The sequence below is a fragment of the Phacochoerus africanus genome, chromosome 6 (genome assembly GCF_016906955.1).
Source record: "Phacochoerus africanus isolate WHEZ1 chromosome 6, ROS_Pafr_v1, whole genome shotgun sequence".
In the NCBI taxonomy this organism is placed as follows: Eukaryota; Metazoa; Chordata; class Mammalia; order Artiodactyla; family Suidae; genus Phacochoerus; species Phacochoerus africanus.
This window is the reverse complement of record NC_062549.1, coordinates 123357078-123384151: the sequence shown is the minus strand read 5'-3', so window position 1 is coordinate 123384151 and position 27074 is coordinate 123357078. Positions and strand designations below refer to the sequence as shown.

Sequence of the window (27074 nt, the reverse complement as noted above, 5' to 3'; positions counted from 1 at the left end):
TGTGTGCGTTGGTGTACATTACTTAGGTAAATGCATGGAAAGTGCTTGCAAAGGATTCACGTCAGATTGTTCATTCCCAATCTTCTGAGCTGGGAAATGGGATTTAGAAGGATAGTAGGTATTGAGGAGGAATGTCAGCTTTTACTGTACTACTTCTCTCTTGTTTGAATTTATTACCTTGAGCATTTGAATTTACTACTTTGAATTTTTAAACACTGAATCAAGTATACTTTTATAATTTAATTAAAAATGAAATAGAAGAAAATAGAGATTATCCGTCTATCACGCATAATAAAGGCAAACATTGTTTGCTTAAACTTTTGCTTTTTTTGTTTGTTTGTTTGTTTTTTGTCTTTTTGCCTTTTTCTAGGGCCACTCCCACGGCATATGGAGGTTCCCAGGCTAGAGGTCAAATCGGAGCTGTAGCCACCAGCCTACGCCAGAGCCACAGCAACATGGGATCTGAGCTGTGTCTGCAACCAGCTCACAGCAACGCTGGATCCTTAACCCACTGAGCAAGGCCAGGGATCAAACCCGCAACCTCATGGTTCCTAGGCGGATTCATTAACCACTGAGCCACGACGGGAACTCCTTAAACTTTTGCTTTCTGAAGCATATGTCTCAATTGCATGTGTGTAGAGGACATACTGAGTGATGAAAGATACATTTCCTACTGGGAGATACATTTTAAAAGATGATTTAAGGAATATTGCTTTCACAAGTTCTTTTTATCAGCTTCCAAATTTGCTAGTTATCTCCCATCTCTGAAAATTCCCCCTGAGCTTCTCACGTGCATCCAGCTACTGTCTTCTTGCTCGGGTGGTCTGCATTTGAACATTCCACTTACACACATCCCAGCCACTTCTCAACACACCCAGTCCTGTTCTGGCCCAGGCTCCTCCGTCAGCTCTTCTGACGTCATCAGTAACCTTCCTGTGGAGAGAGGGGTCATGGCCTCACCTTATTTCATGTCTCAATGGTAGTCTGCGCTGAGGATGGGCTACTGCTTCCTTCTCACACTCTCTTCTCCTGGCTTCAGTGACAATGCGCTCTCTCCTGCTGTCCCTGCTGCCTCTTTGCTTACTTCCTCTCAGTCTCCCTGGGCGGCTTCTCACTTGTGGGCCACTTGACTCTGAAATGCTAGCAGCCTTTGAGGCGGGTCCTGTGCCCTCTTCGCCCTTCACTCTCTACTCCCCCCCACCCACCCAGGGCGATGCCCACGGTCCTCGTGAGGAAGTCACCGTCTGTGTCGCTCCCTCCTCTGCACACGCAGTGGCTGGCATACAGTGGGTGCTCAATAAATAAATAGCCTGAATGTATAAATGACCAAGGGTCTCCTCACTCCTGATCATATTCAGTAGTTCTTGCTGCCGGGAGTCTTGTCAGTATCTATTTAATTGCTTTAAAATCATTTTGAAAGGAGAAGTGCTCCAAAATTTAGGAGTGTCATTTTAAATCATTTTCCTAGGCAAGAGAGCATTGCCAGCCTTTACCCCCTATTAAACAAACTGGATTTGGTAAATTAGAGAATGACATAAGAGGTTGTCTATTTCAATTGGTTTGACCCCTGGATTTCAATATTTCAATATTTGTAACACACTTGTATCTGAAAATTTCCCTCTGGCAAATCGTTGATGCCACCATTTTTTCTTGCTATGACAGTAGTACCATGAGTGTTCCTTCAGAGTAAATGTAACTCCTTGTGCCTTTCCCCTTTGTGCATCTTTGACTCCATCATGCATTGCACAGGGTGTGGCGCAAGGTTTATGCTCTAGGTCTGGTGATTTGACGACTGAATTTGAACTATTTTGATTATGATAGAGTATTTTAGAAAAGTAGACTTTAGTAATAATGCCCAAGTGATAATAATCCTTTCTAGTTTACAAAATATTTTTTACATGGGTTATTTGAGAAATTTCCCTTCCCCTCCAAGAAAAAAAAAAAAAAAACCCCACTAGAAACGAGTAAGAAAAGATACTTGTGGTCATAGGTAGTAGTAGAAGCAGCAATTTACCCCACACCTCCTTCCCCTGCTTCACCAGGGAAACTAAGCTATTTATCCAAGGTCTTGTCTGGGTCTCTTTCAGTTAGGTCATGCTGTCTCTAATTGTAATTTGGTACAACAAGCTAGGTGGGCGTTTGGGGACCGTATTTCTTAATTCTACAGAAATACATAGTTCCTCAAAAAGTAGGAAGGAAAATTGATGTCTAAGGTCTATCCTCTTCTACAAAGAGATGTTATGTAATACCTGCTGTCAATACTAAAGCCAAGTCATGCCATCCTCTTCTTTGTTTTCACTCCTGACAGATGGAGTTGTATCTTCTGCACCATTTCGAGTCTTCCTGCTCCCATCTCTTACTCCAGCCACTGCTGCAAGAACTCATTTTGGGTAAATGTCAAAGGTACTACCTGACATGGCCTTTCCCCCTCCTGCACCTTCTGCTCTCACTTCCTCTGGGGGCCGGGGAGCAGGGGAGGTGTCCACTTGGCACTCACATGTGTGCAGCCCTGAAGAGATGGGGAGTCTATGCCAGTGGGCCACCCTTGATCAACAGAGATGGGAATCTTTGGATGGATGCCCCCCCTTATTTCTAAGGCTCCTCAGAAGGTTGTGAGATTGAGGTCCAGTGACCCACCGCCCTGACCCGCTGAGCCCTGACCAGCCCACACTTGTGCCGGCCTTCTGGCCCCGTTTCCCTCTTCCACTTCGCCTCTTCCCAGCCCGGCTCCCCAGGATCGCATTCCCAAGTGCACAGCAGAGGTGTCACACATGCAAGCCTTTGGGTCAGGCTCCGATTTGGAAAGGCCCCAGACTCAGACTGGGACGAACCCCATCCTTTCAAATGGAGGGGAGACGTGTTCCTGTATGGCAACACTTCCTGGCCTCTGTCTCACACTTTCGGGTGTTCTATTTCAAGATCCCAACACACTCAGGAGAGCAGCATCTCTGTTTCCACTGGCTAGGTGAGGAAACGAGGCTCAAAGAAGTTAAGTGGCTTGATTAGGGTCACATCAGCTAGAGAATGGTAAAACCAGGACTCAGCACAGGTCATCCGAGGGGAGATCAGCTCCCGCTTTGCTAGGGCACAGCCACCTGCCAGCAAAATCTTTGCCGAGGGCTTGGATCGCGGTGCCTCCCACTCTGGAAAGTGTTCTTCCTCGCTTATCGGCTCTCTGCTGTGACACCCACCGCTGTTGCAAACACATCCATGCTGTTTCCAGCTGTGGCTACCTCATGGGGAGAGGGTTTTTCTTTTCAAGAAGTTTTGTTATGAAGGAGCCCAAAGGAACAGAGCAGTAGCTGGAGAGGGGAATGGGAGTCAATGAAAGGGTTTCTGAAGGTGAGAAATTCTTGAGCAGATGCCTGTGCTGAATGGAATCATGGGGTAGAGGGAGAGAGAGATGAGTGATGCAGGAGGGAGAGGGAGTAGCTAAGAAGGGATGAATCCCAAACTGGAAGTAAAGAGAAGGGGTTTTGAAGGGATAAGGGTCAGTTCCTCTGTTATAGCTGGAAGGAAAAAGAAGAGACTCTGATGGAAAGTTCAGTCTCTAGGTAAGCTGAGGTCTGCCTCATTAAAAACACAAACCAGGAGTTCCCGTCGTGGCGCAGTGGTTAACGAATCCGACTAGGAACCATGAGGTTGCGGGTTCGGTCCCTGCCCTTGCTCAGTGGGTTAACGATCCGGCGTTGCCGTGAGCTGTGGTGTAGGTTGCAGATGCGGCTCGGATCCCGCGTTGCTGTGGCTCTGGCGTAGGCCGGTGGCTACAGCTCTGATTCAACCCCTAGCCTGGGAACCTCCATATGCCACGGGAGCGGCCCAAGAAATAGCAACAACAACAACAACAACAAAATAAATAAATAAAATAAAATAAAATAAATAAAAACACAAACCAAACGAAAGGACCTTCTTCTGATCCCACACTGCACCCTCCACGAAGGCAAGGGAACGTCGTGTTTGTCTGCTGCTGGCTCGTAGTACTGACATTTTAGAAGGTTCTCAAGAAATGTTTTTGTTGCTAAATAAATAGATATCAATAAATTATACACTTCCCTTCACCACCCAAAACTTCTAAGACTAATATTAAACCATCAAGAAATGGGTAAAGGAATTCCCGTTGTGGCTCAGAGGGTTAAGAATCCGACTAGTATCAATGAGCATGTGGGTTCCATCCCTGGTCTCACTCAGTGGGTTAAGGATCTGGTGTTGCCGGGAGCTCTGGTGTAGGTCGCAGATGTGGCTCAGATCTGGCGTTGCTATGGCTGTGGTGTAGGCCGGCGGCCATAGCTCTAATTGGACCCCTAGCCTGGGAACCTCCATATGCCGCTGGTGCAGCCCTAAAAGGACCAAAAAAAAAAAAAAAAAGTGTGCAGGCTGCTTGGAGAGCTGCTCATCAGTATCTCTGCAGTGGGGTGGGCAAGAGCCATCTCCGGGGGTTGGTTGAGGTGAAGGTGAATATTTGGGGTAGCTGAACCCAGGACTCTGGCTCCATGAAATTGAGCTCCCTGAGGTCAACAGTACTCCCCAAACACCACACCCAGGGTCGCTGTCACTTATTAACCTTACAGACAAAGTTACCTCTCTCCTTCCATGGCTTAGGAGGCAGCACTGAGCCGGCGGGTCCCCCGCCCCTTCTCAGGTCACACCACCCACCCGTTTGCTGGCTTCTCTTCCTCCTGCTGGTCCTTTAAGTGGAGGTATCACCCAACTTTGCTTTCGACCTTCTTCTCTTTAACACTCTAAACTCCTGTTAATCATTATCTTTACATGATATCGATAGCATGAGAAAGATTAGCAAAAATGCTAGAAGGATTTTTTTTGTCTTTTCTAGGGCCACACCTGTGGCATATGGAGTTCCCAGGCTAGGGGTCTATTGGAACTGTAGCCACCGGCCCATGCCAGAGCCATAGCACCTCGGGATCCGAGCCGCGTCTGCAAACTACTCCACAGCACACGGCAACAACGGATCTTTAACCCTCTGAGCAAGGCCAGGGTTTGAACCCACAACCTCTGCAACCTCATGGTTCCTAGTCGGATTCTCTAACCACTGTGCCACGATGGGAACTCCATAGAAGGACTATTTTTAAAAAGCAAAACACACTTTGCTTTGCCTTTTAATGCGTCTGGATTTTGACTGAGAAGACCAAGGTTTGAGCCCAGCTCTGTCCCTTACAGGTTTTGTATCTGTGGGCACAACTCCTAACTTCTCTGGGCTTCTATGTCTGCATTTGTAAGTTGGGGATAGTGACGTCTGACCTTTTACATTGTGTTAATGCGTGACTTGTTTTATGAAACATAGCTTTTAAAAAAGTCGTAATGTTTTATAAAATATAACCTGAACTAAAAACATAGATTCGATCTTGACAAACCAAAAGAAAAGTGTCATAACCCATTTTCAGTGGAGAATAATAGCTGATGTGGGGAACGGTCTCTTCATTTCTATATACTTGGAGCGAAAAGTTGTATGGGCCCAAGGTTGCCTTTTTGGCCCTGTGTCAACCAAATGAAAAATGCACTGTAACTGTTTGTGGACGTAGGGTTGACACCACAAATAATCTAAAAATATGCAACCCACAGATTGAGCTGAAACGCTGCTTTTGCCCAAATCAACCGGGAATCCCTTTCCCGCCTCGAAGTTAATAACCCTCCAGTCTTTGCGGACTTCATTCACACCAGCCCTGCCCGGTTGCTGACGGCAGGAGGTCGGCATCAGGCTGAATCATCCTCCCAGTAGAGGAGGCTCACTTGGGATCTGAGGCGGGACACCAGCGCATTCCTGGTGTAAGGGAGGGGGCCTTTCAGCGCATTCCGGGCTGAGCTTTCCTTCTAGTTGCAAGTCAGACAAGGAGTACATCTTAGTTTAGTTCTGTGCCTCTGCTGTTATTGTTTTGTTTTTGTTTTTCCTCCATGACAAGGACGTGTGCTCTTTGAGGGGAGAAAAAATTCTACCTGCTAAACTTTACAGTTGGTTCCAGGAGAAGCCAAGCTACTTATTAAAAGGAGAAAATACTTTAAGCTGCTCAGCTCTTGTCTAATCGTTAACATTCAAACCTCCCTAACCAGAACATTTGTGAGGGATGCCTTCTTAACAGGATCTGAAATCAAACCTTCCCCAAAAGGCCTGTTAAAAATTACACATTTGGAATTTTGTCCTAACCTGACTCAGCTGCTGCATCCCCTAGATATTTCCTGGAGGGTGGGGGAGAGGAAAAGAGGCCTGTTCCATTTAATCTAGCATGTTTTTTTTAAACTCTGGTGTCATATTTGAGGACTTGCTGAAGGGAGGGTATCCAACCAGCCTCGTTTGCCTGAGAATGAGGAATTTCCCAAGACACAGACTGAGCTGATCACCCTGGAAAGGAATTCTTGGTCCAAAATCACTCACAGGGCAGGGAGGAAATTGAGGCCCAGCAAAATGTAAGAATTTTCCCTAACATGACGTAAGTAACTAACACTCACTGTGTTTGCAGCACCGGGACCCAGATCTCTTAAGTCCTAGATTAGGGCTCCGCTCACCCACTCTCCTTGTCTTGGCCATGAGATATGGGGTCAACTCTGAGGAAGAAATTAAGTTTGGAAGTTCCCCTTGTGGCTCAGCAGTAACAAGTCTGACTAGTATCTATGAGGATGCAGGTTTGACCCCTGGCCTTTCTCAGTGGTTTAAGGATCCGGTGTTGCCGTGTGCTGTGGTGTAGGTCACAGACGTGGCTCAGACCCCACCTTGTTGTGGCTGTGGTGTAGACCGGCAGCTGTAGCTCCAGTTTGACCTCTAGCCAGGGAACTTCCATAGGCTGCCAGTGCAGCCCTGAAAAGAAAAAAGAAAGGAAGGAAGAAAGAAAGAAAGAAAGAAAGAAAGAAAGAAAGAAAGAAAGAAAGAAAGAAAGAAAGAAAGAAAGAAAGAAAGAAAGGAAGGAAGGAAGAAAGTTTGAGTACTAGCTCTTGGGCATTTGACTGCTTTATTTAATTCATGTGAAAGCAAAGAGAGCAATGATCCAAGTACTTTCTATTCAGTAATCACAGGAATGCAAATTTTCTGAAGCAAAGTAAAAATAATGACCACCTCTTACTCACCTATGTTTATAGCACCATTATTTGCAATAGCTGAATCATAGATTCAATGCAACCAAGTTTCCATTGATGGACAAATGAATAAGCAAAATGTGAATTTCCCCTCATGGCACAGCAGAAACGAATCCCAGTAGGAACCATGAGTTTGTGGTTCGATCCCTGGCCTCTCTTGGTGGGTTAAGGATCTGGTGTTTCTGCGAGCTGTGGTGTAGGTCACAGATGCAGCTCGGATCCTGCATTGCTGTAGCTGTGGTATAAGCCAGCCGCTACAGCTCCAATTAGACCCCTAGCCTGGGAACTTCCATATGCCATGGGAGCAGCCCTAAAAAGACAAAAAGACAAAAAAAAAAGAATAAGCAAAATGTGGTATAAACATACAATAGAATATTACTCAGCCTCAAAAAAGGAAGGAAATTCTAACACATGCTACAACATAGATGAACCTCGAGGACATCATGCTAAGTGAAATAAGCCTGTCACTAAAAGACAAATACTCTCTGATTCCACTTACACGAAATATTCTGCAAGTGAATTCTTATAGATCTAAGATACAAAGACTCATGGAGTATTTGACCTCTCTAGCAGTCAAAATCACCAACAAAAAATGGAACGGTGGTTGCCAGGAGCTCTGGGGAAGAGGAAATGGAGAGTTAGGGTTTGATAGGCACAGAGTTTCAGTTTTGCAAGATAAAAATTGTTCTGGAGATGAATGGTGGTGATGGTTGCACAGCAATATGAATGTATGTAATACCCTTGAACTGTATAGGTAAAAATGGTTAAGGTAGCACATTTTATGTTATGTGTATTTTAATGTAATTTTTTAAAATGAAAAACATTTGAAGAATGATTACGAAGGGCTCATCGACTCCACTGGTGCCCTGTTTCCGTGAAGGAGGTTTGCAAAGTGCTTTGCAGTCATTTATTAGCTTAGGATGTTTTGTCAAATCAAGCCACATTCTTTAGATAAGGAGTTTGGTTTACTTTGATATTTAATGACCTTCCGTTTACCCAGGGCGTAGGATTTCCAGATGTGTAACCCCCCTAACACCTAGCAGTACCTCAGAGCCTGGCACATAGTAGGTGTTCCACAAATATTTTTTAAATAAGGAAAAGCAAAGGCTAACACTGATTTTGAACATTCCTGCAGAAGTTGGTTCCCCTTGAGTCTGATGAAGCCGAAGCTCCAGGTCCTCCCCCTTTAACCAGCCCTTCCCAGGCCCTGGCAGGGGCCTTACTGATGTGTCCATAGACACCTTGTGCAAAAGCAAGATTTCCCTTCTTTTCATTAAAGAGGCCCCAAAGCCATGTAATCTTCAGGCCCCACACAATCTGGACCTGCCAGTGTATTTCCTGCCTGCCTAAGGGATCTGCTAATTGCTTTCCCTGCTCACCTCTTGTAACCTTCACTTCTCAGATGAGGAAGCAGGATCACTTGAGCACAGTCACCCTCCTGGGGCCTGAGGTGCAAGGGTTTGCACCCTGGCATTTGAGGCCAGCGCTCCTGTTTCATGGAGCAGAGGGGAGGCCACACCCGACTCTGGTCCCTGAATTAGGGTGCACTTGGCAAATCCCATAATTTCACCTGATGCAACTATTACGACAAGGAGGAGGGCTGGGCTTTTACAGTAACCTATGATGTGGGGACACCATTTGTTAGACAGGCTTGTCCTGCCCCCACCTCCACCTCGTATTCTTGTTTAGTCGATGGAAGGACGAAAAGAGCTGGACAGAGGAGAGGAGTGACAGGGACACAGGGGCGATCCTAAGCTTCTCCCCCCGCCCCCACCCCAGCTCGTTTCCCTTCTTTCTGAGGGATGTGCACGGGGGCTTGGTGACGTGGGAAATTCCGCTTCTGTTTTATCTATTATTTGTGTCTGCTCTGTCCCCCTAGGCTTTCTACTCTGGGGCCTTATTTCTAGTCTAAAAGCTCTAGAAGTCAAAGGGCAGAAAGGAATCTTTCCTGTAAACATCCTCTGGGCCACTCCCGGAAAAGGTGACCAGCACCCACTGCTTCCTGACTTTATTCTGGTTCCTGGAGCCAAGAATACAATTTTCTAGGCCTCTGAGATGCCTTGGGGCCAATGGGAAAACAGAATTGAAATGTGACAGGATCGAACATTTCCTCCCATTGAGGACGCTGCTCTTTTCAGATTCAGACTCTCTGGCTTAGAAATCTCTCACGCCCGGGGCCAGCACTGCGCCTGGCACTTAGGAAAGGCCGCCCACGGACCGCCACCTCCTCCAACCCAAAGGCAACACCCCCCGGTTTTCTGCCCTGACTTCCCCACTCCGGACCTGCGCCAACCTAAGGTTCGCCTCTGCCAAACCCTCCTCCCCTGAGAGCCCATTCATCACACTGGGTTTCCTCCCCCGTTAATGCCCAGACTCATCCTCTGCTTTCCGTTTTCTCTGCCGATGCTTTGTTCCCTGCCCTTCCCTTCCCGGGTCGGGGAGAGTACACTTGCTTCCTGACTGGGGTCTCTGCCTTTACAGTTACCCTCTCCTGGAAGGGGATTCATCATTGAGCTAAGAGATCCGACGCCCCAGAGTGCTTTGCTTACATAGACGAACCCCTTTCTAGGGCTTCTACCTAATTTTGTACTGGTGACTTCACGCTCCCTTTCTTAAAGCAGATTCCCCAAACCATATAAGCTTCAGATCTCTCAAAACAGCATCTTCCCCGCCCCCATTCATTTTGCACTCAGGTGCCAGGTTAACCTTCTTTCTGGTGAAGAGACTTTATTTTTCAGAGCACTTAGGTTCACAGAAAAATTGAGCGGCAAGTGCGGCGAGCTCCTTACTTGGCATCCAAGAGTCTCTGTACTCAGCCCCAATTTTACTCTTCACATGAGTTCCCCATGGTCCCTCACACACACTCCCCGCAGCGGGGACTCCAAGCTGGCCATCCCCAGCGTCAGCTCCGCGTGGTGCACAGCCCCTCTGCACAGAGGATGGGCGGATTCAATTCAACAAAGAATAGGATGTCCCTGTGCCTCCAGTCTGACCATCAGAATCCCGCCGGCTTACCCCACGCGGGCAATGAATGCCTCCCGTCCTCCCGCTGCCCCCAGCAGCAGCAGCAGCAGTTTCTAGTTCAGGAGATTTAACAGACCAGTAAGACTTTTCAAAATAATAACAAAGCCCAATACAGGACTGTCCATTTTTCACGCTGCCAAAATAAAGACTCAAAACAAGATGCCACTGTCACAATTCTCTTATAAAAGACATTCGAACACTCTAGAAGCACAACAGGCATAATCTCCGATAACGGTCAGTTCTTTGAAGGTGGTACTTCGAAGTCACTGCATTACTGTGTGACTGAGGCAGAGGAAACAACTGGCCTGGCCTCTGCACCAGTTTAGCTCTTACTCACAAGCTGCCTGGGGGCGCCGTTTGCATCAGTGACTCTCTATTTAACTTCTTGTGCACGTATGTCATTTCCTCAACGAGAAGATGTGCTTTATAAGGAACGTGCATACGAACTGCTCCTTTAATTCCCCAGCAAGGCCATTCACATAGAAGATGGTCTATAAATACTTGTTGAATGAGTGAATCAGCCTCGAGGAGGCTGCCTGAGCCTGTGTAACTAATATACACCTCTTAATGGCATATGAGTGCCCCTTCCCGAGGCCATCTCTTTCAACAGACTGCCTTAAAAAGAGTTAACTGGGACAAATTGCTTTGCTTTTGAGTGAAACCTGAACATTAAAAAAAAAAATCTGATAGGAAAAATAAACAGTTTCTTCCTCAAGGCAGTAGCAAAGCCCCAGCAAAGAGAAGCAAGGCACAAACACACCTTTCTGACCTGTCGTTGGGCGATCCCAGGTATTTGGGGCTTTGTCGGTAGGCACGCACACAGAGTGCACTCCCAGCTTGACCTGACCCAACAGGGCTTCCTTCTGTGCCTCTCGCCAGGGAGCCTGAAGCCTCCATAACGCCCATGTTGTCTCTTTCTCTACCCGGGTGATTTTTTTTTTTTTTTCCCCACTGTACAGCAAGGGGGTCAGGTTATCCTTACATGTATACATTACAATTATATTTTTCCCCCAGCCTTTCTTCTGTTGCAACATGAGTATCTCGACAAAGTTCTCAATGCTATTCAGCAGGATCTCCTTGTAAATCTATTCTAACTTGTGTCTGATAAGCCCAAGCTCCCGATCCCTCCCACTCCCTCCCCCTCCCATCAGGCACCCACAAGTCTCTTCTCCAAGTCCATGATTTTCTTTTCTGAGGAGCTGTTCATTTGTGCTGGATATTAGATTCCAGTTATAAGTGATATCATATGGTATTTGTCTTTGTCTTTCTGGCTCATTTCACTCAGGATGAGAGTCTCTAGTTCCATCCATCTTGCTGTAAATGGCATTATGTCATTCTTTTTTATGGCTGAGTAGTATTCCATTGTGTATATATATATACCACATCTTCCAAATCCAATCATCTGTGGATGGACATTTGGGTTGTTTCCATGTCTTGGCTATTGTGAATAGCGCTGCAATGAACATGCGGGTGCACGTGTCTCTTTTAAGTAGAATTTTGTCTGGATAGATGCCCAAGAGTGGGATTGCGGGGTCATATGGAAGTTCTATGTATGGATTTCTAAGGTATCTCCAAACTGTTCTCCATAGTGGCTGTACCAGTTTACATTCCCACCAACAGTGTAGGAGGGTTCCCTTTTCTCCACAGCCCCTCCAGCACTTGTTATTTGTGGATTTATTAATGATGGCCATTCTGACTGGTGTGAGGTGATATCTCATGGTAGTTTTGATTTGCATTTCTCTTATAATCAGCGATGTTGAGCATTTTTTCATGTGTTTGTTGGCCATCTGTATATCTTCTTTGGAGAAATGTCTATTCGGGTCTTTTGCCCATTTTTCCATTGATTGATTGGCTTTTTTGCTGTTGGGTTGTATAAGTTGTTTATATATTCTAGAGATTAAGCCCTTGTCGGTTGCATCATTTAAAACTGTTTTCTCCCATTCTGTAAGTTGTCTTTTTGTTTTGTTTTGGGTTTCCTTTGCTGTGCAAAAGCTTTTCAGTTTGATGAGGTCCCATGGGTTTATTTTTGCTCTAATTTCTATTGCTTTGGGAGACTAACCTGAGAAAATATTCATGATGTTGATGTCAGAGAGTGTTTTGCCTGTGTTTTCTTCTAGGAGTTTGATGGTGTCCTGTCGTATATTTAAGTCTTTCAGCCATTTTGAGTTTATTTTTGTGCATGGTGTGAGGGTGTGTTCTAGTTTCATACCCGGATGATTTTAAAAGGACAGAAGCTCCACATCTTCCTGGCCAAGACTTGGTTTTAGATTCTAGGGTTGATGTGGCCCAATGCAGAAAAGTGTCTTTCTGATTTAAAATATCCTTTTCACTCAGCATCTGGAACTATTTAATGGGATAAGGTCACATCCATGCTTAAAACATTCACTGCCTTTCAATTTAATTCCATTCAACAGCTGTTGACTGAGTACCTGCCGAGGGCTGTTGTGAATGCTGGGAATATGTCAGTAAACGAAGCAGATAAAGATTCCTCTTTCTTCCTCTTCCTGCCTTACAGGAGAGGGTAAGGGGAGGCAAACAGGAAACCTAATACGTAAATAAGTAATGTATTATACTATATTAGAAGGGGCTGTTACAATTTAGGTGAGATGGTCAGGGCAGATTTAACTGAGAAAGTGGCTGGAGCAAAGGCTTGAAGCAGGTGAAGGGCATGGGCCAGAGGCTACCAGGGGGAAGAAGAAGTGTCGTCCCACAGTGTGGCCTCCTCAGGTACCCTCTCACCTCCTCTCACGCACCCTGGCCCTCCCTCTCTGCTCTCCAGCCACCCCTTTCCTACCGCAGGGCTTCGCACATGCTATTCCATCAGCTCAGCCTCCTCCCTTCCCATCCTGGCTCCTGGGCCAGCTCCTTATCCTCCAGGTTGCATCTCAATGCCACCTCCTCAGGTAGGCTTTCTCGGTCCTCCAACCCATTGTAATTTAGGTGCCCTCTCATAATTCTTCTTACAGCTTTGTCTTCTGATGCTCACTATGGCCTGAATACATGAACAAACATAGCGGCTAAAGGGGCTGAGCTCACTGAGGACAGGGCCTCTGACTCCTTCGCTTATGCTCAGTGCCAGGCACACTGTTGAATGCATTTGACAGACTTTATCTGCATCAATAAGCATCTTTACTCAGCGTGAATACAAGGATCAAGTTATGGCTTGCTCAAATGTAAGCATCGTCTTAATAACATAAACAATACGAAAAAGGGGGTGTGAAGCATTAAATTGTGTTGTGGAGAATGAAGTTTCTCCCTGCTTCACTCTTTCAGCAGAGCAGCCTTCCCTCTAGATGCAGGAGGCCTCCAGATGGAACCTGCCAGGACCGTTTTCCACCCCGGGAAGGGCCGGATGGGATCCTGCTCGCTTCTTGGGAGTCCCGGTTTTCTCAGTAAGAGCATCCTACCCAACAGAGAGTTTTTTATTCTTCCTCGTCTTTGAGTCTGAGACCAACGTGCCCTTCAGTTTCCTCTGTGCCTCAGTCGAATTAATTTAAAAGAGCTGTCCTATCTCCAAGTCTTAATTATAGGGGCAATTAAAACATTTAAAAATGTTCTCTCATAATCATTCATACTTTTGGATGTATCTCCAGGGGTGTTTTCTTGTGGATGTTTGCTCCGGAAATGCCATAAGAATGATGACGGTATCTGTTGAATCCCTGCCTCGTTTTGAAATATATTTGAGGTGACTTATATAAACCTTGCAAAAGAGATAAATCAGTGCAAAGAGAAAAGGCTAGTAAAGTGAAGCAAGAAATAAAGCCACTGCACAGAAATTCCAACCACAGGGATTCAAGCAGTTACTGTAGAGGGTCACAGATTCGGCTCTGAGCAATGAAGGAGCCGAACCGGTCAAGGATTCGAGAAGATGTTTTGTAAGATGGAGCTCGGACTGGAGCCCCGAAGTTCCCCCCGTGCATCTTTGAAAGGGACACTGATGTCATAAGTAACGTTTACAGGGAGTGTCTAATAACTCTTTCTTACGGTGTCGCTCAAGGAGCCTTCACTTAGGGCCTAACAGCAAAGTTCAAGATCATACTTGAACTGAGGGAACAGAGTAATGTCGCCCAAATATGAAGTTCTTTATCTGATTTGATCCAAAGAGAAAATTTTAAATATCTAGGAAAAAAAAAAAAGAGTGCTTCCTCCCATCTGTACAATTTTCTCCAATGAAACGTCAGTAAGAATCAAGCGGCAGGGAAGTCAAGGATAAATTGTTTGGCAGAGACCTAACATGTATAATCTCTGTATTTCATTTTTTTCTTTTTTTAGGGCTGCACCTGCGACATATAGAGGTTCCCAGGCTAGGGGTCCAGTCAGAGCTACAGCTGCCAGCCTACACCACAGCCACAGCTACAGCAACACGGGAGCTGAGCCTTGTCTGCCGCCTACACCACAGCTCATGGGCAACACTGGATCCTTAACCCACTGAGCGAGGCCAGGGATCAAACCAGCATCCTCACGGATACTAGCCAGGCTCAGTACCGCAGAGCCACAATGGGAACTCCTAAACTCTGTATTTCTGGTAAGATGCAGGTGTGTAACCAGGAGTGTGGTGAATGCTTATGAAAAGGCAGATCCCTAACCAGCCCAGGTGCCTGCATCGACCTACCTCTGTCAAGAGGCCAGCTAAGGCGCACCCCTGGGCGCGAGCCAGGTCTCCTTCAGAAAACAGCTCACGTTTGCTCTGACACGAAAGCAAAAGCACAGCCGGAGCCCCAGGGGGCATGACCACCAAGTGACGTAAAAAACAACCCTCCCCCAACTCGATCATATGTTCCACAGTTTAGTTTTCTATAACCCTGTTTTGCTTTACTCGTCCTCTGCCTCTCCACCCATTAGAGCAGAGAGTGGAGAAGCGACTGTTAAAAACAAAATCAACCTGCAGAGAAAAAGTCATTTTAGATGAATGACTGCGGCCTGAGGCTGCTGGCTTAGTGTTTAATTTGGCTCCTTCTCCATCCAGTCCTGGGCAGGAGATGGGTCACCCCATATAGCTTCCGCCACCAGCAGGATGATTTTGTTTTTTAGAAAATATGTTCCCTTGGTAAGCTGTCCAAGTGAGTTGTGCTTAAGGTATGCGTTATTCAGAGGGAGAAAATATTTCCAGCATGGCTTGAAGTCTTTATTCCTGACAACGCACTAAGAATTCAACACAGTAATCTTATTGTTTTAGCTGTTGCTTTTACCATTACTCATGCAACACGACTGGGAAAAAAACTAGTGATGACTTTTCCCTCCTCCCCATGTTTTGTGTGTGTGCATTTTTTTTTTTTTTAACTTTTGGTTTGGGATGAATGCATCTAACAACCCACCATCTGGTGTCCAAATATTTTTACAGACATGAGTCCAAATACCACAGAATCGTGGCCACAGCTCAGGCTATGTGGGTCTTTTTCTCAGGCAGACAGACTTTTTATTAAATGTGATTATACTTGAACTAGGAGAATCTCAGCCAGCAGATTCCGCCTTGAGATGAGAACTCACTATGTTGCCCAATATTTAAAAAAAAAAAAAAAAAAAAAAGGCAGATGGGAGAACTCCCCTTGGAGCAAATTTTGATTTTAAAAAATGAACTTTTATTTTTGTTATCATCGTCAGCAGTAGACAAATGGAATCAAAGTGACAATGCCTGCTGCATTCCTGCCCTCACCGTCACTGGGGAAAGAAGATAAGGTGCAGCTTGCTCTGTGGGAATCAAGTTTCAGTCGTCAGGTGTAATCAGAACCGTGGTCTTAAAACAAAGGCCTACACTCCGCCTCCTCCCTCAGTCCGAGGACTGATCACTCCCCTCCCGCCCCAGCCCCAACCCTGGCCACCCCGAGGAGAAAGAAGGATCAGATCTGCAAGAGCAAAAACACCCAAACCGGACAGCAGTGCCTGTACCCCATCTGTATGCCCAGGATCAGTGACCCCCCCATGTGCTGCTGGGCGCCCCACTGCTCCGATGGAATCCTGGCAGGAGGCTTTTAGAAAACAGGGCTTGTAGTTTTCCAAAATTAAGATTTCCCTCTTAACCCTCTGCAAAGAAACGTGGTTACTGGGTCTGCGCGGTGCGATGGAGTTCCTAGAACAACACCACGTTATGACGGGGGAAAGGATTCTTTTTTCCCGAAAGAAAAGAGAGGGTGCATTTGCTCAAAAGGTCACCGAGTTTTAGAGCCCAGAGAAAATTAATCTGGTCAGGGACTGCGCCCCATCATTAAAATCTGTTATTGCTGGATTGCCTCACAAAACTAGAAATAAGGACAAACAACAACAATAACAACCACAAATGACTTAGGCTTGCTTGCAGCTTCCAGCTTTGCCAGTGAAACTAATTGGAAGGGTCATTAAACTATCCCGGACCTCGGCCTGTCCCCGGTGTGTTCGGGGTAAGCCTGTTCCAGAAGGGCTGGATCTCAGTGCAGCTGCCCTGGTGGGACAGGGAGGGGTGATGCTCGCATTTCGGCGATGGGCACACCAAGGAACAGCCAGGCTGCGGTGCCGGGGTCCCTCAAAGTCGCTGGTGAGTGGAGGCAGGTCAGAAGAAGTGGAGGAAGTGTAGACGTGGGTGATAAGGCGATAACCCAAGGAAATTAAAACCTCGTTGTGTGGGAAAAGAACAATTAGCCAGGACAGAGGAGCAGGAAGGAATACAGAATGAATTACAATCGGAGGAAACGAGCCAGCAACAAAAGAGGCCTGGTGGGGTGGGGGCCTGAAGGGAGCCCACGAGGACTTAGGAATGCTGGCTTTCCTTCGGGTTCTGTCAGGGCCTTATTGTTTGGTTGCTGTGGCTCCTAACTTAACCCCTTTTCTACCTCTAAGTGTCAAACTTGCTCTCTTCACGCGGTTCTTTGAGATTGCTTCATGAACACTGCAAATCCCAGATGGGAAAGTCTTCATGACTAGCTCAGAGAAAGGGCAACAACTGAAGCTTGGATGGGTGAGCAAAATAGTCCCACCAGAAGCCACCGGAAACATCTAGAGCACAAGTATCAGCGAGCGTAGATGGTTTAAGACCAAGAAAAAAGTGGGTGTTCATGAGATCCCCTTTTCAAAGGAAACATGTGAAAGGGTTTACAACTAACATCAGGATGATATTAGTGTTTAAAACTAACGGGATGGAAGATTCTTTAACTAGTGGGAGGCGGTGGGGAAAACGTACAATTGTTTTATGACAATAAGAATTTGCTCATTCTTTAAATCGGTATGTTTGCCACACATGATTACTGCCCCCCCCAAAAGACCATGAGCCCAAAATAAAACTGTTTTTTGCGTCATTTCTAAAAGTTGATTGGCAGAAAGCTAAGAGAAAGGGCGACCTCAGTCAACCAAGATGTTAAAATCCTGGGGGAAAGGCACATAGGGATGAACGCAGCAGCTGGAGTTCTTGAGACGAGGGCAGGGAGTTGGTTAGGAAGAAGACTCGGATGCTAAATAGAATTAGAAGAACCAGCTACTATTACAAAGGGTTGATTGAGGGGGCAGAGTGGACAATAAGGCAAATTAAGGATTCTTGAAAATCCTCTGTGTCCAGGAAATGAATTAACTGCTCAAACTAATAAATAAGGAAGGATCACATGAGAATAGCCAAAAGTTACCATGGAAAAGAACAGAAGCCTCTTGCTTTATAAAACCAGCACACTTAAAAAGAAGATTAAAAAAAATACCAGGGAGAGACGCTTTGAAACAATACGAAGAGGATGTAAAAGTGAACGGAGAAAATCTAAAGTAGCTGGTGATGGAAGGGCAGCCTCAGAAAGAGCCACAAGAATAAAAGATTGTTTAACTGCCTTCCAGTGGTCCTGGGCGAGGGGAACATCCAGGAACTGGGGAACATTGACCTAGGTTTTACTTTAGTTTGTTTCAGTTTAGTTTTTTGTCCTGCCTTCATGAGGCCAGCAAAAATGTATCAGAAATGGAAACAGTGTCAGAAGAGTGATAAATTAAGGGCAATTAGGAATTCCCGCCAATAAATTATGATGACTCAAGAAGAGACAACCCCTGGGTGGGAGGAAAAGCTGCAGAGATTAGTGCTGCCTTAATGCAGTGTTTGGATGGCTTCTTGGAAAGACAGAACACTTGGGGAAATCAAAGCCAAGTAAGTCTAACACGTTTCTAGAAATGGAGCAGGGAGGAAGCAGAGAATTGCTAGCGTTTACCTCTCAACTCAAGAGCAGCTGAAGAATTTAAAGTGTGAAGTTATCAGGGTAAAGATACCAAATGCCGAAATGTATCTGAGTTCAGAAAGCTAGAAAATGATCTAGTTTTAAGAAAACTTACCTCAATGAACATTCTTAGGGTTTTTTGAGACCTTTATAGAGAAGGCTGGTAGCTGAAGCTTGATTGGCATCTCCATCGTTTTCTACAAATGTTACTTGTTAACTAATGTCATGATAGAGACTGGTAAGAAGGTTAACAGCAGATGAAGGATCCCCCTCTCCCTCAATTCTAACATCTGTGTTAGAAGGAGCTGACATCGGTGTAGACATGAAGCTTCCTGCAAGCGTGGGCATCGAACAATAGGAAAAAGCACATGCATGGTTCAGCGCATGCGTGAATGCATTTCAGATTCATTTAAAAAGAGAAGGCTTCACGGAAGAGTCGTACGTGAGGAAATCCTCGATGAGAGATGAGGGGACAGCAGTTTGCTTGGCAGACAGGGTATTTCTGATACAGAAAGAACCTCCTCGAAGGCCCAGGGCCAAGAGTGGGAAATCCACCTGAGGACTCCTGAGCAGGGCTTGGTACGAGCATAGTTTGGGAAGGAGTGGTGGGGAAGATTAGGTATTCTGGAAGGGAAGGCAGTGTTGAGCATGGGCTCAAGACGAGGGGTGTTTGAAGTTCCGCTCCATAGTTGTAAACCTCTGAGCCTTAGTTTGCTCATCTCGAAAATGAGATTTTGGAGTTCCCGTTGTGGTGCAGTGGAAATGAATCCAACTAGGATCCATGAGGTTGCGGGTTCAATCCCTGGCCTCGCTCAGTGGGTCAGGATCCAGCGTGGCCGTGAGCTGTGGTGTAAGTCGCAGACACGGCTGGGTTCCCTGTTCCTGTGGCTGTGACGTAAGCCACTGGCTACAGCTCCCATTCGACCCCTAGCCTGGGAACCTCCATATGCCTCGGGTGTGGCCCTACAAAAGCGGGGAAAAAAAAAAAAAAGAGATTTTAATAGAACCGAACTTAAGGATCATTCTAAGAGTTAAGAGAGATGATGTGTGGAAAAAAAAAAAAAAAAAAAAAAAGGACTCCAAGAATAGCTATCGTTGTGAATGAATGGCGGTCAGCCTGAGAATGAGAATCCATACCTTCCCAAGCTCCTGCTCCGTGTCATCTCTGGCTGACTTCCCGCTGCCTTCGCAAGTCTTTTATACTCTCCGGAGGCCACAGCTCCCCTTGGCTCTCTGGCTCCAGGAAAGGATGGGAGGCTTTCCCTCACTCTCCGGACCTCTTTTTCCACACAGAACAGAGTCCATTTCTTTGGCACCTGACCCCTCCTCCTGTTTTCAAGGACACAGCCCAACTCCTTTCCAAATCCACCCTCTCTCCGGCCTGAGGGTTTCCGTAATTGCAGGTTTTCCCGTCCTCTTCTACGCCAGCTTCTCAGGAGGCTGGGCCTCCCTCCTCCGTCTGCCGGGGAGGCGAGGAGTGCTCACAGCTCCGGCCACGCCGAGAGAGGCGTCTTCTCTTCTCTCACTGCGGCTTCTCTGTCGTCTTTTCTTTACTCCGGCTGTTACCTCCAAGCACCCCCGGCTTAGCTTGTTCAGTTTCCCACCCGGGATGTTCTTCCTCTGGCAGCCTCGACGGAGCCCGTGAGGTTTTCTGCAGGTCGTTCCTTCGCTACACTCCTGAAGCTGCAATTTCCAACTGCCTTTTGAAAATCTCACGTTATTGCCTTTTCACTCACTTATTCATCCTCTCCACACACGTTTATTGAGCGCCTCTGAAAAATGCCTAAAGAAAAATGTCTAAAGCCATCGAATTGCCTCTCTTCATTGCCACCCCATCTGCACTGTATCCTGTCCTTTCTCTGGATAGGTGACATCTTGATCATTACACCTGAATGAGGATCTTAGAAGTTTTTTTCCCCTTTGCTTTTTTAGGGGACCCTCGTGGCATATGGAGGGTCGCAGGCTAGGGGTCGAACGAGAGCTGTAGCCACCAACCTACACCACAGCCACCGCAACACGGGATCTGTGACCTACACTGCAGCTCACGGCAACGACCGATCCTTAACCTACTGAGGGAGGCCAGGGATTGAACCCTCGTCCTCATGGGTACTAGTGGAATTCGTTTCCGCTGCACCACGACGGGAACTCCTTAGAAGTCACCTTGAGCCTCCTCATCCAGACATCTAATCAGCCACTCAGTTGGGATGGCAGGACACAGGGACTCCTTTAACGCATGTGTCTGCCTTTAAGAAACTAGCAGCTAGCTTATTTCTTAGGGGCAGAAGCTAATTCCAATTCTCTTTGCTCTCTCCAAAAGCAACTAAGTATAGTTTCTAGGACTGAACGGAACTCCATAAATATTGTTGAATTATATTGAATTGAAATCCTTCATGAAGTGATAGATATGGCAAGGACGTTAAAGACATATCTAATTCTTTGGCACAAATACAATTGCACTCAGCTATCAATTGATACCTACAATTAACATTCTAAAGTTCTAGAGAAGGTGCAGAAAAATTATGTCATGGGCCTAAAAACATTAATTTTAAAGACGGAGGTGGAATTAGTCAGGGAGAAGACTAGTGTTTGTTTAGCAAATGACCTTGCATATGAAAGATGGATAAATCAAATGCTCAACATCACTGATTATTAGAGAAATGCAAGTCAAAACTACCATGAGGTACCACCTCACACCAGTCAGAATGTCCATCATTAACAAGTCCACAAATAACAAATGCTGGAGGGGGGGTGTGGAGAAAAGGGAACCCTCCTGCACTGTTGGTGGGAGTGTAAGCTGGTACAGCCACAATGGAGGTCAGTATGGAGGTACCTTAGAAAACTAAACATAGAACTACCATATGACCCAGCAATTCCACTCTTGGACATATATCTGGACAAAACTTTACTTGAAAAGGATACATGCACCCTTATGTTCATTGCAGCACTATTCACAATAGCCAAGACATGGAAACAACCTGAATGTCCATTGACAGATGAATGGATTAAGAAGATGTGGTATATGTACACAATGGAGTACTCCTCAGCCATAAAAAAGAACAAAAGAATGCCATTTGCAGAAACATGGGTGGAACTAGAGACTCTCATGCTGAGTGATATAAGTCAGAAAGACAAAGACAAATACCACATGATACCACTCACATCTGGAATCTAATATAGGGCACAAACGAACCTTTCCACAGAAAAGAAAGTCATGGATTGGAGAACAGGCTTGTGGTTGCCAAGCGGAAGGGAGAGTGGGTGGGGTGGATGGGGAACTTGGGGTTATAGATGCAAACTATTGCATTTGGAATGGATAAGCAATGAGATTCTGCTGTACAGAAGCTAATCACTTAGGATGGGACATGATAATGTGAGAAAAAGAATGTATAAGTGTGTGTGTGACTGGGTCACTTTGCTGTACAGTAGAAATTGACAGAACACTGTAAACCAACTACAATGGAAAAAATAAAAATCAATTTAAAAAAGAGGAAGAATTGAAGCTTGGCAGCCAAAGGGAGGAGAAGAGAGGAAAAGGAATGGGAGCTAAGGGAGGAGGAGTGAGGGATGCTCTTGCCAGGGACCATCACGCGGAGAGCCAGCAGCTAAAGAAGGATGGCTGGGTGAGTTTTAAACACAGAGGTGCCCAGTATTCAGCTTGACATTATTGGCTGTGCTGTGCTGTAACTTCATATACAAAATTATTTCATTTCATTTCATTTCATTTCATTTTTGGCTGTACCCACAGCGTGTGGAAGTTCCCAGGCCAGGGATTAAACCTACGGCGTAGCAGCAACCCGTGCCACAGCAGTGACAACACTGGTTCCTTAACCACGAGGCCACCAGGGAATCCCTCTCTCCTCTATTTTAGAACCTCAAAAAAGTCTGCTGTGTGATGCCCTGAGGTCGTGGGTGCGGCGGTTGTGGAACATGCTGCTCAGGGCTTCTTGGAGAGAATCTGCTTTAGGGAGTAGAGTTACATCAGCCTCTGGCTGCTGCACCCCTGGGACACATTAGTGTTCACGCCAAGGCCACTGCCCCTGGGCTGCCACAGCCAGTGACAGCACACAGCAGGGACTCTAAGCCGGCCACTCCTGGCCTCTGCAGGACTCCTGCAGCGGTGACCTTGGCTTGCAATCTCCCCATCTGTCTGCTCAGGACTTTCTCAGGGCTGCTCTGTGGCCTGAGGCTCTTCCTACCAATCCTCTCCCCCCCTCCTTTTCTCTCTTCATGGGTGTCAGATCCGCATCCGGTCCAAGGTTCCCCCTAACTACTCCTGCGCCCCCTTTTTCCTTCGGAAGCACATTCCTCTAGAAATCGCTTGCGTTTCTAATTCTGTCTTGGTGAGTGACCTCAGAGGACCTGAACGGACTCAGGGGGATGTTTTTCTTGGGGGTGGGGTGTGGAGAGTGTGGGATTTGGAGCAGTTTCCGTGGTGGGGTGATGTGGTGTGGAAAAGGACAGTGCGTACGGGAGGCGAGGGGCCGAGTGGGCTCGGACGATGTGGCAGAAGCAGAAAGCCAGAGCCTAGACGTGGCTAGAAGATTAAGCCTCTGGGAACATCTCAAGATTTGGGGAGAGAGGCCGGGGTTGCCATTTCATTTTTACCTTAGAGGATAAGAGAGCCTCAGCAGCTGGAGGACTTTATAACCAGGCGTCTTGCTGTGCATGAGCAGGTGCAAAGCCAGAAAGTTCACACTGTGCTTTGTGGAGGGGACCTGCAGCCTGGGGGGCGTGGAGGGTGGTCAGAGAGCTGGCCATTGTTCCCGCGCCACCTAACCTGGGGCTCCGCAGAGGAAGCTGGTGAGGCTGCTGAATGCAAAGAAACCTTCTGCTCTCAGGGAGCGCTGTTTCCTGGTCCGGATGGATTACATCAGCTACCCAGTGAACCTGTGAATGATGTCACCGAGTCCCAGTTAGTGACCCTTAAGAAGTTGGGAAGAAGGAAAGCCCTATGAGCTGAGAATGGAACTATGTCAGTGGGGTATCCAAATGAAACCAGGTCCTCCTGGTTTGATGAGTATGATTTTTTTTTTCCCAAGGGGAGTTAAGGACATTTATTTCACATGCACATTCTGTACATTTTCTCTAAATCATGCAGAGCTGAAATATTTACAGCCATCTCTTGCCTGCTCTCAGGTTCTGGCTCGCTTCTGGCATCCAGTGATACAGATGTGGACACTGAACTTGGCCTCCCGGCCCCCAGGTTCCTGGGCCTGGCAGCCGGCAGCTCCTAGGACCCCCCTCCTCCCAACTACTCTGTTCCCTCCTGCCAGAGGTCCAGCAGACCACAGGAACACCGCCGCTCAGCTAGCAGCAGTCTGAGGGGCCCTGCTGCAGAGGCTGCGGCAGGCAGCAGTCAGGCTTGCACTGTGGGCGGTAGCTGCCAGCTTGGGAGATGCACAGGGAAGCAGGGAGCTCGCCACACTGCTGTCACCTTAGCATTTTCATGAAACCGCTCGAGTCTGCAATACGATCTGTATCTCTCCGGAAGGCCACCTCTGCCTCACTTACCTCCATTGTCCAAGAACCCTGAGACCCACTTGGTCTAAAGTGGGGAGGTGATGCGTGCTGATATTATTGGCTACGCTAAGTGCTTTCTGCGTACTTTATCAAGCTATGTTTATATAACTAAGAGGGTCCGCTAACGGAACTTTTCCTGAGCAAAGAAAGTCTGCTCCATGCTCTGGTATACATTTTAAATGCTCTCAGACACAGTTAGCCAAAAGTGTCAGGTGGATTCTATCAGCTCACCATCAGTTATTTGATGAGATGCTCAATAATATTCTGGAATGGGTTATGATGGCAGTTTCAACAGCAGTCGTCTGATGAAAAATGGAAGACTTACCCTTGTTAACTGAGGGTATCAGGCCCTGCATGGCCTTGGGAGATGTAAAAATCACTGTGTAAGAAAAAGGCAGCTCCTGCAAAACGTTACTTCCCGTGGTTTTACTTCTGAACTGCCTTTTTCTGTTCCCGTACCTCTGACGGCTTCTCCTCTGCTCCTGACCCTCTGAGCTAACAAATGTACCGTTCCACATCTTTCTTCTGTTCCCTGTTCTACCTTCTGACTCGATGTTCCATTTCCCCTCAGATATGACCATTGCTTTTCCTGGCAAAGACGCTGGTCCTTGTCGCCTCTGCAGGTAAATGCCCCTCCCGGGGGACCTTTCAACCAGGGCTCCACTCTTGGGGTGGAACACCCAGCAGGGGTGGGGTTGGAACTCCATACGGGGAAGGTGTGAGCTGACATGGTTCTGCCTTCAAAGAGGCATTTTTCTTATTCTCTGTGGCCTCGAGGGGTGGAATGAGGAATGGTGCGACCTTAGAGGGGCAGAGTATAGCTTGAGACAAAAAAAAAGGTATTTGACAGCAGCCCAAGCAGCCAGAGCTGCCAGAGCTGCCATTTCCTCACCTCTCAAAGATGCTCAAGCAGAGTGGCCAGCCATCACGTAGGGATGTTGGCAGAGGGACCCATGCATCCCACAGATTTACTGCACGTCTACAGGTCTTCAGAGCAGAGGTTCTCAGATTCTAAACTTTCCTGATTCTCCGAGTTAAAAAGAAAAAAGCCAGACATTTGACAATAAGGAACAATTTGGAGTTAGGACCATTGCAGGGTCCCTCACAAATGACTACTGTCAGAAAGGAAATCAGGAGTTCCCTCCCATCCATGAGGACTCAGGTTCGACCCCTGGCCTCACTCCGTGGGTTAAGGATCTGGTGTTGCCATGAGCTGTGGTGTAGGTCGCAGATGAGCCTCAGATCTGGCGTGGCTGTGACTGTGGCTGTGGCCATGGTGTAGGCCGGCGGCTACAGCTCTGATTAGACCCCTAGCCTGGGAACCTCTATATGCCTCAGGTGCGGCCGTAAAAAACAAAAAAAGAAGAAGGAAATCAGACACTGAGATGAGAGGCAGTAGAGTTTGAATCCAGGTTGGGAGGAACCATATCCTCAGAAGGGACCTGGTAAACTGTCCGTGTTTTTCTAGGCCAAGTGGAGCAGCAATTTTTGCCTTCCCACATGGCTACTCTGTAATAATTAGTTTTACTAGTTTTTTTTCACGAGCTATTACTTTGGTTATTTTAATTAGGCTCTTCACGCACTCACGTTGTTTACAGCAGCTTTTCTTTTTACAGCACATCGGTAAACAGTGGAGGGAAACGACCCCCTTGGAGAAAGCCGGGGCTTTTACTGGGTGGGCCATGGCCCGTGGAGGGGACTCCATGGACTCTGAACCGGAGACCACCTAGCACCCTGGGGCCTCCTCAGAGAGAGCTGGAGCTCCTTCCTCTGGGCAGCACCTGGGTCCAAGCCGCAGCCTCTGTGGTCTCTGCCCCTGCGGTCAAAGAAAGAGAGCAAATAACCTATTTTCCGTAGGTCCCTCTGCCAACAACCACCACCGAGGAAACACCCAAGGTTATGGAGGGTTAGTTGTCCACCTTATTAAAACTTCACACACTGGGTAGCTCTTAGCTCTCTGGTTAGATTCCTGGCTCCACCCCTGACCAGCTTTGTGACCTGGGAAAAAGCAACATCTCAAATTCTCAGTTTGCTTATCTGTCAAAGGAAGGGCCGAGCACCAAACTGGCAGAGTCAGCCTTGAGTGGGCGCTAAGACTGTGCCAACAAAGACTGGTCACCCATCGTCACCGGCTCCTCCTCCCTCTTCTGCTCTTCTGTCTCAGCCTTTTGGTTCCAGCCTTCAGGGCTCTGTCTGACTTCATTATTTGTTCTTAAGTCTGTTCTTTCCATAAGTATGAAAGAGAGAAAGTGAAATGAGTCGAGAAACCATCTCTAAGGAATGATCACTCTTTGAACAGTCCCACTGGGAACCTGGAAGACCCCCACGTTCCTTTTCTCTGGGCTGTTATGCTGTCCTCCTAAAAGCGAGGCACATACACTGTTTCGAATGCGTCCCTCAGCTCTCCGCCCGTGCTGGGGCTGACCGGCCTGTGGGACTATGTATGGCAGGTGGCAGGTTTGCGTGGCTTCTCAGACCCTGCCCAGGCTCGGAGGACTGGCCCCAGGGAGGGAGACAGGGGCAGGGATGTGAGTTTTTGCAGGTCCAAGGCCCTCGTGTCTGTCGAAAACCGTATTTGGGGTTTACTTTGAACAAAGCCCAGGACTCCAAAAATCCCTGCTGCTATGCTTCCAGAGCTGCCTCTCCTTTGCTCGGGTGTAAGCTTGTAACGGAAAAGAAACCAAGAGTCACCAACATATCTTTCTTCCCAGGAATCCTTTGGATTTGGGAGATGGGGCTCCGTATAGCAGATCCCAAGGAACCATCCTTTCTTCGTTTCCTTTTACGAACACATGTGCAGCATATGGAGGCTCTTGGGCCAGGGGTCCAGTAGGAGCTGCAGCTGCGGCCTACACCATGGCAACACTGGATCCTTAACCCACTGAGCCAGGCCAGGGATCGAACCTGTGTCCTCACAGAGACAATGTCAGGTCTTTAACCCACTAAGCCACAATGGGAACTCCAAACCCCATCCTTTCTATGCAATGGGGTTGCTAAATCACCACCAGTGAAGTGTGATTTAAATTTTTTAATTAAAACTTTAACAGATTAATAGGAAAAGGAATTTTTTCTGTAGGAGTTTCCCTATGACAAGGATCTAGAACAGAGAAAAACACTTGTCTATGTTGAATTGAGACGTTGCTCTTGAACTGATGTACTGCGTTGTTCCAATTAAATGTGATAATCATTTATTATTTTTGCTATAAACATCAAATGAGTATCTGGCCACTTAGGTTTTCAAAAGGAATCTTTGGGCACCATCTAGTGACTATTTGGGGTACAATTTAAACAAAACCC

At 46.9% G+C, this 27074-nt stretch overlaps 1 long non-coding RNA gene across 1 annotated transcript; it reads left to right on the top strand.

Annotated features, from left to right (window-relative positions):
- Window positions 1-2312: 2312 nt before the first annotated feature.
- Window positions 2313-26580, top strand: LOC125128954 (uncharacterized). The gene is made up of 3 exons (XR_007135357.1): window positions 2313-2390; window positions 24349-24400; window positions 25394-26580. It is a non-coding gene; the product is annotated as an uncharacterized LOC125128954 (long non-coding RNA).
- The last annotated feature ends 494 nt before the right edge of the window (window positions 26581-27074 follow it).